Source organism: Zea mays, chromosome 7, assembly GCF_902167145.1.
Source record: "Zea mays cultivar B73 chromosome 7, Zm-B73-REFERENCE-NAM-5.0, whole genome shotgun sequence".
Lineage (NCBI taxonomy): Eukaryota > Viridiplantae > Streptophyta > Magnoliopsida > Poales > Poaceae > Zea > Zea mays.
In genome coordinates, this window is record NC_050102.1 from 46,884,318 (window position 1) to 46,893,721 (window position 9,404).

Here is a 9,404-nt window from a genome sequence, read left to right on the forward strand (position 1 = left end):
CTAGATCCGAGGGATTGACGGGTTATTCCCATTTAAGTGTGGTCTAGCCTCTAAGGCGGGACTTGGGCACTTAAGTTGGAATAATTCGGACAGTTCTGCCACAGGTTTGAACTACAAGCCAGTGTTATAAATTTCCAAAACTTCTGCAAAAATTACAGTGGCTCCTCACTGGTGTATAACTCTCTATCTCAAAAATTGGGGCTTAAAAAGTGAAGGGTTCCCTCTATACAAAATTATAAAGTTTTTGGGCAGAGGGGGTGCTTTGAACTACAACTCTCCTTTAACAGTAGGTTATTCTCTAAGGCTTATTTGTGCTGGCATTTAGGTGTAATAACATGACTTTGTACCAAATTTCAGCCACTAACATTCATTAGTTAATTTACTATGATTTTCTAAAGTTTTTGGCCAATGGGGTGCTTTCTACTACCACTATACTTGAAAAATATCAAACAATAGATTTCTAAATTTTCATATCTTCTTCTTTGTGCAAGAGCAATCATTATAGAATTTGGCAACTTTTTGTTTAAGGGAAAGGGGGTAGAATTTCTTGATTTATGTGACCTTTTTCATGGGGTAGAGGTAATGGGTGTTACCTCATATTTTTTAATAGGTTTTGTATTTTCCTATGGGGTTCTATTTTACTAATAGTTGGATAAAAATTAATTTGCCTACTGTTGTACAATTTTAGACTTTCTTATGATTTAATTAGAATATGGGCCAAAGCCATATTTGAATTGTTTTGCCCACTTATTGTGAGAGATTGGGGTGTTGATTATTTTTGCAGTGGTATTCTATTAGTTAGGAGTCCCTGAATTTTTCTTACCAATTTTGAAATGATTCATATATTTTTAATTATGGTTTTCCTTGGTTCCTTGCTGCCTAATAATTTATTTAACTTTGGATTAGTCTTGGACTAGGGTTCTCTATATTTTTCCTAGGTTCCTCATTACCTAAGTGAACTAGGAAAAATATTCTCATCCTCTGTTCACTAATTTTTATTTCCTTTCTTAATTTCCTAAGTTTTGGGCAGATGTAGTGTTTAATAGATAATCCTGAGTTAATCTTGTATACTGGGGTGCTTAGTATTTTTAAACAGTGCATAAGTTGGGTTTGCATTTCTACAAATTTTCTTAAGTCTAGCACAGAAACATAACTATTTTTCCTTATTTTAATAAGGTTTGAGCAGTTTCCTTATTTAATTCCAAACTCTAAAAATCAATACAGAAACCATAGGGTTCAACATTTTTATTTGATAGTTTATAATATTCTGAATCCAGCAAAATTGGTTCGACTAAATTTGGTTAAATATTCCTCGAGTTATGAATTTCCTAAGTTTTCTGTTCATTAAAAAGAATATTCAGAAATGATTAAATGGAAAACTAACTTGCATCGTGGTCCCTAGGCTTGTTTCTAACTAAGTCATTTAAACCGTGCCCTTGAAGCACTATTCACGGGAGTCTCTAACTACGCAGAAAACCCCCTAGAATGACTCTAAATTAAACCTGCGGTCCTTCTCTTAATGAAACAGTAACCGCGGCGGAGGAAAAGGGCGGAGGGGCTTACCGGCGGAGGGATTGCTCTGGTGAAGTGGTTGAGTGTGTAGGGGAGGTCTTGACGGTCACGCCGATGTGCGGATCGTCTCCAGGGATGGTCGGAGTAGGCCGGTTCACGTGCGCAGGCGGGCGAGCTCGTCGACGACGAGGACTCCGGCCTATCCAGGGCGGTAGAGTTCAATCAAACTGGTCAGTGAGCTTCACTAGGTGCTAGGGAAGACGTAGGCACGAGTAATTGAACTATGGCTTACCAGTTAGTCGTGGCCACGCGCGCCGGCGGGGAGAACAACTCCGGCGGGGTGGAACAGCTTTTTCGGTGAAGTAGTGCCCGGTTTCTTGCTTCGGGGAGCTCTACAGGGCTCTAGGGAAGCTAACTAAGGCACGAGATTGAGTGGGGATTGCCGGGAGTGGTCTGGCCACGGCGACCGAGCGCTCGGGCTGCATGGCGGGTGGCGTAGAGCTCGCCGGAGCTAAGTGCTGGGCTTGAGAAGTCAAGTGAGTCGCAGAGGGAGTACGACAGAGGCTTCCCTGCTCTTATAGACGCGGCGCGGTGCACGGGCGGGCATGGACCAGCGCGGGCGCTCGGGCGTGCACAGCTGGACGCGGGCGCGCGAACTGGCGTGAACCGAGCGTGTCAGCCGCGATCGAACACGTGGTGCCATTGTTTCTGTCCGAGTTCTAACGCCAATAGGGCACAGATCTTTGCGAATTTGGGCAAGATTGTTGTGTAAGATTTGTTCTCCCGACTACGCTCTGCCGTTTGCGCGTGGAGCCGAGCGATTTCAGGGCAAGGGCAGAGAGTTGTCGCCTCGTCAATGTGGCAGTGTCACAAGGTCGAGTTCCAAGGCAAATCCCTGCCAAGATCATGTCAAACGGCCGAGTCTTGCTCCCAAATTTTTCCAGGGTGTGTTCAAGGTAGTTTGGCTCTAACTTTATATTTGGACTTATTTGATTCAAGTTTTGAAAAACAGAGAACACAGAAGATCTTTGGTAAGGGGCTAAAATTTAGATTTCTGAATTTCTGAATTTTCCCATAGCGCATTAGTTCATGGGCTGATTTGGGGATTTTGGAGAATTCAAATGACCAATCTTCCTTACTACATCTTGTAGGTTATTTAGTGCACCAAAACTTTGTTAATTGGTTCATATCAAAATTTTGCATGTTTCCCAAGTCTTTTCTCAAATTCTCTCTATGTGCTTAAATGGCCCATTTGGAAGGTGTTAGGGTTTTAGATGTTTTTCTCTCCTGAGGTGTATGATATGTTTAGAGTGTGGTTTATGAGATGAAAGAGACTTAATTTAGGTTTTAGTTCCTTATATGATGTCTCTTGCTTAATTAAAAGCACATATGATAATGGTCACAAGTTGGGGCACTGGGGCAAACCCTATGTAACGCTGGGGTGTTACAGGTCAGAAGTGTGAAGATGCTTTCCACACCTTGAGGCAGCATCTGATCACAACCCCCATGTTAGCGCAGCCTGACAACAACAAGCCATTTGATGTGTATTGTGATGCCTTTGGCACTGGACTAGGTTGTGTTTTAATGCAAGACAACTGAGTCATTGCCTACGCGTCAAGAGCACTCAGGCCTCATGAGCAAAATTACCCCACTCATGATTTAAAGTTGGTAGTCGAGGTTCATGCATTAAAAATGTGGAGGCACTACTTGATGGGAACCGACTGCAACATCTATACAGATCACAAGAGCCTCAAGTACATCTTTACTCAGGATGATCTCAACATGAGACAGAGAAGATGGCTAGAATTGATCAAGGACTACGACTTGGAAGTACACTACCACCCGAGGAAAGCTAATGTGGTAGCTGATGCTTTGAGTCGGAAGTCACAATGCAATTGTATGATGATGGATTCTCGCATCAATACCCTGTGTGATGAGTTGAGCAAGATGAAGATCGAAGTAATTCCTTCTGGTACCTTGTCTCACATGTCCATTGAGCCAACTTTGTAAGACCAAATAATTATGGCCCAACTCAGTGACAAGGGAATGCAAATCATTAAGGAGAATCTTCATCAGAAAGCGGAGAAGTATAAGTGTTTTCGCCAAGATAGCAAGGGTATACTATGGTTTGAAGACCGATTGGTGGTTCCTAAAAATAGAGACCTCAACAAGAAAATCATGGATGAGGCTCATCTCTCTAAATTCTCCATGCACCCGGGAAGCACCAAGATGTACCATGATCTGAAGCCCCTATATTGGTGGACCAGAATGAAGAGGGAAATAGCCCAATATGTATCAGAATGTGACACGTGTCAGAGGATAAAGGCAAGACACTTAAAATCAGCTGGTGCCTTGCAACCCCTATCGATACCTTCATGGAAATGGGATGACATCAGCATGGATTTCATTGTGGGTCTGCCCAACACCTCTCGGCATCATGATTCAATTTGGGTCATTGTGGACCGATTGACAAAAGTGGCACATTTTCTTCCAGTGCACACCACCGATAAGGCTCAGAAGTATGCAGAATTGTATATTGACCGAATCGTGTGTTTGCACGGGTTACCCTAGACAATTGTCTCTGACCGAGGAGCCCAATTCTTTGCCAGATTTTGGGAGCAATTGCAAGAGTCTTTGGGAACCAAGCTAATAAGAAGTTTAGCTTACCACCCCCTGACTGATGGTCAGACCGAAAGGGTAAATCAAATTCTTGAAGATATGCTAAGGGCTTGTGCGATCATTTACAGCAAGAACTGGGATAAGTACCTCTCTCTGGCAGAGTTTGCTCATAACAACAGTTATCAATCCAGCCTAAATATGGCACCCTTTGAAGCCCTATGTGGAAGAAGGTGTCGAACACCCCTCAACTGGTCTCAGCCTGAAGAAAGAGAAATCTTTGGACCTGACCTAGTGACAGAAGCCGAAAGGAAAGTCAAATTGATCAGAAAGAATCTAGAAGCTGCTCAGGCCAGGCAGAAGAGCTACCATGACAAGAGGAGGAAACCCCTCCAGTTTGAAGTGGGAGATTTCGTGTATCTAAAAGTATCACCCACGAAAGGAGAGCAAAGGTTTGGGATCAAAGGCAAGTTAGCCCCTCGCTACATTGGACCTTATGAGATCATAGAAGCATGTGGACCCGTGGCATACAAATTGAAGCTACCTTCGAAAATGTCTGCCATCCACAATGTGTTCCATGTATCCCAATTGAAGAAGTGTGTCCGTTTGCCAACCGAGGTCATAGCAGAACTAGAAGTGGAGATAGAGCTAGATCTACCATATCAAGAGTATCCTTCCAAGGTTCTGGATTGCAAGGAAAGATCAACTCGTGCGAAGTCGATCAAAATGTATAAGATCCAATGGAGCAACCATTCAAAGACGAGGTTTCCAAAGAACCTTAATAAACAAACCCACACCACGAGATCAAGTCATAAACTTCTCTTCACCCCTGGAGGATTCCGACCCGAATCTCGGGACGAGATTCGTTTAAGGGGGGAGGCTATAACACCCCAATGTTACCTAGGGTTCTTCTTAGTACTAACCTCAAGACCATTATCACATGTGAATCCAATTGAGCAAAAGACACCAAAATTTAGGAGCAAAGAGTTAGTTAAGTCTTTTTCAGCTCAAGAATCATGATTCTAAGCACATCATGCACCTCAAGTGAGAAAAGCATCCAAAACCCTAACACCATTCAAATTGGCCATTTAAGCACAAAAAGGGAATTAGAGAAAACACTTGGGAAAAATACAAAATATTAATATGGACCAATTAACAAAGTTATAGTGCATTAAATAAACTACAAAATGTGGTAAGAAAGATTGATCATTTGGATTTTTCAAAATTCCCAAAACAGCCCATGAAGTAAAGCCTCTAGGGAAAATTCAGATAATTCAGAACCTGAATTTCAACCTCTTCCCAAAGATCAGTTGTGTTCTCTATTTTTCAAAACTCAAATCCACAAAGTCCAAATATCAAAGTGGCGCCAAAATACCCTAGGCACACTCTGGTGAAGTTTGAAATCAAACCAAAATCGTTTGACACGATTTGGCATTGGTTTTGTTTCGGGCTGAACAATGCAGACAGAGCTGACTTCACACCACCATATCTTCCCACCCAGACCATATCTCCACTCGGGACTCACACAAGACAGAGAGCCCTTGACATGGTGAAGAGACGATACACAGGATCGTTGGCAAGGTATGCACATTTAGGTCGACCAACAGGCGTTTGAACAAGGGTAGAAACAAACCTCCACGTGTTCGATCGCATGCTCAAGCGCTCGGCCGCGCACTGTCCACTCTCAGTGCACGCGCCGCGCACGGTCGGCTCCTGTCCCCCGCGCCTACGCCCAGCCATGCCCGAGGGCGCCTATAAGTGCCCCTGGTGCGCAGCAGTCCACCCCTCACTCCGCCTCACTCCTCGAGCAGAAACTCCAACTCCGGCGAGCTCTGCGCAGCCCGCCATCACTGCCCGAGCACGGCTGTAGTGGCCAGCTGTCACACCCGGTTTTAAAGGACAAAGTCGGGTGCATTTCATACATGCACCAAAGAAGACAACATATATAATAACAGAGTGTATAGAGATAAATGTCATAATATAATCAGAGTACTTATTACATAGCGGAAGACTTACAAAATAAAATATAAATATAGATCAAACTAAAATCCATCCTTGGCGCCATAAAGTCAATTAGGAGACGCCACCTAGATCGAATCGAACTTCTCATTGTGGCTCCTCTTGAACCACATGTTCTTCTCCTATGGGGGTGTGAGACAGCAAGGGTGAGCTCACAAATGTTCATCGCTCAACAAGTTGTGGGGAATAATGTGTATGAAGTCACCAAAGGTGGGAGTTCATGTGATGTGTAAAGTTGATCAACAATAGGGGTTAAAGATGAGCATTGCTTTTAATACGTTGGTCAAATTTTATTAGCAATTACTAGATGTATGTAAATATCAATCCATAATAAATAATAGAACAAAATTAATGAATATACCCATGCAATGCAAATGATAAATTGAATTTAAGTTCCATAAATTAATCATGCGAGAGTCCTGAGCTGCTCTTGACCGTGAGCTCAGCTAGTATACCAGTTTTACACTCTGCAGAGGTTGTACCCTGTAACCACAAGTCGTGTATCCCATGTCACCAGGGTTAGCTAGACCCTTAGACACTACCAAGGTGAATGGCTAGGGATCCACTACGAGGCCTTTACAAAGTTCCACTAGCTTCTGAAAACCCGCTACAGTTTATGGGAAGAGCACTTGCAAGAATCCCTCGTCTGACCGCCATCGCAACAAAATCAACCTGAGAACCTCCCTGCATGCAACTCCCCTACTACCCTTGCCCCTTTCGGGTAAGGTAGTCTTCCACTAGCTTTCCTAATTAGTCAGCCAAGGGCATCCCATTCCACCCTTGTGGTGGCACGTATTTCTCAAGTTAAGCTCCATGTTCCAATTAAAGATAATGATGATCTTGACATGAACATAAATAACATAACAGAATAATTGGAACATGGATATAATGAAATATTAACCCAAAACTATATAAAAGCAATAGCAAAACTACTCAAGTGATTCAGGGGTAAACAAGGTAAAAGAATATCAGACTAGGGTGACCTATTGGGTCCCATCAAAATTAAACCTATGCGGGCTCGAGAATCACTAAAATCGGAGTTACGGTTAAGTCGTTATGATTTTATAGAGGATTTATGTGATTAAAATATTAAACTTTATTATAAATTGGTTAATATATATCATATATGAGGTTATTCTATAAATAATTATCCCTACTTTAATCTAAGTTATAAATTGACCATAGATCATATTCTAGTAGTTTATAATGATAAGCAGATTAACAAGACTAACCAACATAGGTTAAATAAAAGTCTAGTTATAAAAGAATGAAACATGGTACAATAAATGTTATTATTGCATAGTAAATATTTATACGAGACTAACGCAACTGGAACGAGTCAATTCGGAATTAAAACGAAGGAGTTATGATTTTCTGAAGATTCTATGTGTTTTGTACAAGATTAAATAGGACATAAATTTTTAATGTGACTATCATGTCAAATCAGTGGCACTAATTGATAAACAATAATCTTACAAAATTATAGGAACTGAAATAGACTCATTTGGATTTAATATGAATTTTCTATAGATTTAACAAGATTTTGGAATCGTTTTTATAGAAGAAATTCATTTTATAAATCAATTTCTCTGATTTTCCATTTCCCTAGACCGCGCCTCAAATATCAGAGAATACAGGGTCTAGGATGCAAAACATCTAAGACTCAGTGAATAGAATCCCTGGACTGCGGGTTGGTTCCCGTTTTGCGCGGGGCCTCTTTAGCAAATGTGCTAGCCGAAGGGGTATGGAGAATCCCCATCCGTCCGATCCCTAATAGACGCGTTAGATTATCTTCAATTAAATCCGAACCGTTATTCTATACGCGCCCTTAGATCTGGATATTACGGTTCACGGCCGATCCGCGGGTTGGATCGCACGACCGGATCCAACCGTTTGTTCCCAACGGACGGTCCCGATTCAAAGAAATCCGCTCGCCGGCCAACTCTAATCCCGATCGTCCAAACAGGATCCAACGATCCAGGCCTCGTCACCTACCTTCCGCTGAGAACACGCCTAGTGAGCCCTGGCCGCGACGCCCTCGACGGCAGTCAAGGATCCGCCTCCCTGGCGAGCAGGCGACCAACAGAGAAGGCTATGGATTGGAGCGGGGATAATTCTTACGCATCACACAAACAATGGCGAACTGCAGAGATGCCCTCACCGCGATTGGAGGCGACCGCGCGACATCGTTTCTTCGAGGCGAGGTGCCGGTGCTCTAGCTTGATGTCGCTGAGAACGCCGCCCGCCACGCGTGTTATGAACCCAGACGCACTCCACCCTGGTGCACCAAGATCGCACACTCGTACCTCCTCGACAATGGTCCACCCTAATGTTTCCACCGACTGCTTCCTGGCCAATCCCGATCTGTGGTCGACGCTAGCAGAGCGTAATGGGAGGCGAAGGAAGGAGCTAGGTCAGACGGCTACTTATTGGTGGAGAGTTTTTTTCCCCGGTAAAATCGGTAGCGCCGTTCCCTGGTGGTTGAGGTCCCGCAAGCCACGGCGCCCGCGAAGTTTTAGGCAGCGGTGGTTGACGACGCTGGGCTGACCAGCAGGCCCCACTGAGCAGCTAGAGCGGAAAGCCTCGGGTGGTGGGCCCACTGGCAGCGAGGTCGTCGCACCAACACCTGGGTAACGCCGACTGACGCATGGGCCCACCTGGCAGAGAGACCCCCGCACGACTGGTACCGAGGTGAATGGACTGGGCTGGCGAGTGTGGAAAAAGGAAGTGGGCCGCAGGGGAGAGGAGTCGGCCCAAGCGCAGGTCTTCCCTTATCTTTTTCTTTTCTTCCTTTTTACTCTCTTTTCAAATTCCAAACTCATGTATTCAACTTAAATTTAAACTCCTATTTTAATTTTTTAGGTTTTCAAATGTTCTAATGGAAATATATATAAATTCTATTGTTTACAAATTTTATTCCATTATGGAAGGAATAAATGATTTTATTAATATTTTGCCTTCTCATTTTATGTTCTGCTTTTCTTTCTCTATTTCAAAATCTACTATCTGAATTTAAATTTGTTGGTGAGTTGCACACACAGGTCCAATGCCCAAATAAAGTTCTAGTATGAAGGATTATAAGTATTCATATATATTTTTCTTTGTATATTCCTTTCCATTTCTATTTTGTTCTCCCTTCTTATTCCTCTTTCTCCATTTAATTCTAAAAGGAATAAATGATTATCATAATTACCTTTCTCACGTTCTTTTCTATATTTTCTATTCCCTTTTGATTTACAAATTTCAGTTTCAAATCC